Raw genomic sequence first — 4,538 nt, 5'->3', positions numbered from 1 at the left:
CTGCCTGATACCCCCTTTTAAACCCATTTAATACTTCCAAAAATAAATAAATAAATTAGAATTCAGCAAAGTTGAGCCAGAGGAAGGGAAACTACGAGTCACTGTTCTGGCTTCTAAGGAGGGAGCAGGTGAGAGCTGAGAAGTTATGTGATATAATGGGTGACATTAAGAGATGAATGAAGATGAATTCAAGGTAAATGATGACAGGTGGACAAAGGGACACATATTAAACAGGGGGAAGTTAAATTTAGGATGGTCAGGAAGTTCTTCACTCATTGAGGACACATGGGATGGATTTCCAGATAGAGGGTGGAGTGAAGAATCCAGGAACCATTGCACAGACAGATCAGTGTGATCATTGAGCAAAGTAAAGGAGAAGAACTGGAGATTCTGGAGCTGGGATGGGGAAAATGGCTCCCCCTCCCCCACCCATCAGCTCAGAGGGTTCAGATGGATTTACTCTGCAGCTCTTACGTATCAATATGTTTTTGTTTTAAAGAGTAAGGTATAAGTTTAGAATGTAATAAACAGCTAATATACTGGTAACAAAATTAAACCCCATGGGATTAATAGGGATATTGGGTGCATAGATATAAAATTAACAAAAAGACAGAAAGCAGAGAGTAATGGTCAATGGTTGTTTTTCATTCTGGAGGGAGGTTATACAGTGGTGTCCCCCAGGAGTCAGTATTAGGAAACTGCTCTTTTTGATAGATTAATGACTTGGAGTTGGGTTGACAGGGCATCATTTCAAAGTTTACAAAGGACATGAAATTCAAATGTAGTAAACAGTGAGGGGGTTATTAACAGGACATGGACTGGTAAAATGGGCAGAAACATGGCTGATGAAATGTAACAGAGAAATGTAAAAAATTGCATTTTGGGAGGAAGAATGAAGTGAGACAGTATAAACCGATTGAAACCAATGGATGTCAGCAGCAGAAACCCTGGCTTAGGTTCCCCTTTGTTGCTGAGCAACCTGGAAGCCAAGTTACAGATATCCACCATTGTCATGGCAACGAATCATTGGGAGGGGACAGATACCTTCAACCAGAATCAAGGGGAGGTGGGGAGGGAGAGGAGAAGAGCACAGTGTGGATCTTCAGAGAGGTCAAGTCACTTTGATCCAGTTTGACCTCAATGTTAGTGATGTCCAGCTCAGTGGAGAAGAGTATCGTGTGCATTTTTGTCAGGTTTCTTTCCATTCCTGTCAAGTTACTTTCCACCTGAGCTTCCAGCTTTTCCATCAACCATTGCTCTTGGTCATTGAAGAACTGGTGCACGTCAGCAAACTGCTGTGTAACATGGCAGATCAGATTGCACCCCATTTCCTTAAGGAAAGAGGATCAAATATACACAGGATCTTTAGAATTAAGCAGAATTGACAAGAGAGATCACTTGTCTTATTTTCTTCTTGACTGGAAACAAGTCCTACAATATCCTCAACATTCTCCAAACTAAACAATTTGGCCCAATTGGCAGCCAATCTGACAAAAGTTCATGGTTTCATGACCCACTCAAGAGACTTAAGCACATGATCTCGGCTGAAACCTTCAGTTCAGTACCGAGGGAGAGCTGCACTGTCGGAGCTACCAACCTTTGGATAAAATATTAACCGGAGGCCCTTTCTGCTCTCCCAGGCAGATGTTAAAGATCCCTTGGTACTATTGAAAAGAGCAAGGAGTCCTCCCAATGCCCCAACTGACATCCCTCCTTCAAAACTGTATCAGAAACAGATTAACTACTCAGTCATTTATTTCACCAGCACATGCAAAATGGCTGCCTCATTGAAGGAAAACTTGCATTGATATTACACCTTTTACAACCTTGAAACTTCCCAAAGCACCAAGTGTAGTCACTGTTGTCATGTAGACATTAGCCTGTGTAACAGCCACAACACACACAAAGTGACTGCAGATTGTAAACCTTTCTGGACACAGGTAGATCAGACAAACTTACTTCAGTTTGTGCAATCTCAAGTCCTTGTTTCTGCAATACAACTTTCAGAGACCACCTTCTGGTTTTGTGAGTTTAAGAAAGTAACTCCTTTATTCTGCAGTGGAGACAGGAAGGAAGTGGATTGAGCTGTGATACCCGGATACAAGACTAGTTCTGCAATGTTACTAAGTAGAAGAGAAGCCAGAATTACCCCATGATAAAGTATACAGGAGACCCCAGTCCACCTTCATGTACTGACTGAGTTATACATTTCCACCATTCCCCCCATCACCATTCTCACCTTTGAGAAGGGATCCCATACCTTGCATGTTGTGAAGAATTCAATTCTCTCTCTAAATTTGTGCTGCTTGTGAAGTTTCGAGTCAGATGAACATCCTGTCGGTCTCACAGGTCAGGGTCAGTTTTTCTTGGTGTTCCTGGCACAGAAGCCTCTCCTCCTCAGTCATCTCCTACGGACCGGTCAGCCTGTGAATCATGTCCACCACATTCCTTAACACACGGTTGGGCTGCAGGGTCAACTCTGCAGCATCCTCACTGCAATGGGAACAACAGACAGACCCTCCCTGCACCTTCCTATAGGACATAATGCAGGAGCAGCAGAAATTACACTCACAGTCCACTAGGACAGGATCAACAAATAACCCGAGGCAAAGGGGACAGATGAGGACTTCTCCATAACTCCTATTCTCTACACTACAAGACATGAAACAATCAATCCTGAGACAGGACAGTTACAAATATTAACCCAACAACTCTTCCCCTCCTTTTAACAACCTGTGCACTCACAGCAGAGGAATGAATCAGGTACATTCATTCCACATTCATGTGTTTTATTGGATCCTTTTCCATCTAATTGAGTTTAATTCATTCCCCAATGCTGCAAAGTTGGGTTGCCTGGTAAAGTGGATCTTGGAACTCAGCTCCAATGATGATTGACAGATGTAGCAACTTCCCCATTAACCCTGTCAGTACCTTTGACTGGAACCCTGTCGAAGAGGCCAATCGTCCCAATCTCTGCAGCACAGAAGCAATACATTCTACAAGTGCCCTTCCTGAGATACAATTGGATCTGACAAACTAAAATGATATTGTGATGTTAAATGAAGATTTGATTCTGCCGCTCAATGACACCACCTGTATCCAGCGGAGCTCACTGGTCATGGAGTCTCTTGGATTGGGGAATGAACCTGCTGACATTGGTGCCAACAAGCTGGATCTCCTGCAGTTCCAAAGTGGTGAAGTGTCTGTGTTCCCAGTTAACAGTCTGCAGGACTGTAATAACAGGATGATAATCACTGTGGAGGATGTTTAAATCCTTTCCTCAGATGTAAGTACATCTCAATCTGAAATGTTATGCTTTGATACCTCGTCAATGTTATGTATTGAATTTGTACTGAATGAATGTGGCCCCTGTATGACTTGATACTGATGTGACCCTGAATGATTGTGTCCCATACATACATGGACCTACATCATTCCCAGAGTGTGATGTGTTGGGATATCTCTTCTCGAAAATTCATGAAAAAATGGAGGATGATAGAATCACACAGCACAGAAGGAGGCCATTCAGCCCATTCTGCCTGTGTCAGCCCATTACTTGATTTATCCAATTAATCCCACTCATTTGTTCTTTCCCTGGAGCTCTGTATTTTATTTCCCCATTAAGTATTTATCCAATTCTCTTTTGGATGTTGCTGTTGAATCTTCTTCCACCGCCCTTTTTGGGCAGTGCATTTCAGATCACAACTTACTGTTGAAAAAATATTTCCTCATGTCACAAAAACATAGAAACATAGAAAATAGGAGCAGGAGTAGGCCATTCGGCCCTTCGAGCCTGCTCCACCATTCATTATGATCATGGCTGATCATCCAACTCAGTAACTTGTTCCCGCTTTCGCCCCATATCCTTTGATCCCTTTAGACCCAAGAGCTATATCTAACTCCTCCTTGAAAACATACAATGTTTTGGCCTCAACTGCTTTCTGTGGTAGTGAATTCCACAGGCTCACCGCTCTCTGGGTGAAGAAATTTCTCCACATCTCAGTCCAGAAAGGTTTACCCCATATCCTTAGACTATGACCCCTGGTCCTGGACTCCCCCACCATCGGGAACATCCTTCCTGGATCTACCCTGTCAAGTCCTGTTAGAATTATATATGTTTCTATGAGATTCCCCCTCACTCTTCTGAACTCCAGCGAATATAATCCTAACCAACTCAATCTCTCCTCATACGTCAGTCCCACCATCCCAGGAATCAGTCTGGTAAACCTTTGCTGCACTCCCGCTATAGCAAGAACATCCCGCTATAGCAAGGGCGGCACAGTGGCGCAGTGGTTAGCACCGCAGCCTCACAGCTCCAGGGACCCGGGTTCGATTCCGGGTACTGCCTGTGTGGAGTTTGCAAGTTCTCCCTGTGTCTGCGTGGGTTTTCTCCGGGTGCTCCGGTTTCCTCCCACAAGCCAAAAGACTTGCAGGTTCATAGGTAAATTGGCCATTATAAATTGTCACTAGTATAGGTAGGTGGTCGGGAAATTTAGGGATAGGTGGGGATGTTTGTTGGGAATATGGGATTAGTGTAG

This window comes from Heterodontus francisci, chromosome 29, assembly GCF_036365525.1.
Source record: "Heterodontus francisci isolate sHetFra1 chromosome 29, sHetFra1.hap1, whole genome shotgun sequence".
In the NCBI taxonomy this organism is placed as follows: domain Eukaryota; kingdom Metazoa; phylum Chordata; class Chondrichthyes; order Heterodontiformes; family Heterodontidae; genus Heterodontus; species Heterodontus francisci.
The sequence above is the reverse complement of the archived record's forward strand: the minus strand, read 5'-3'. Positions refer to the sequence as shown.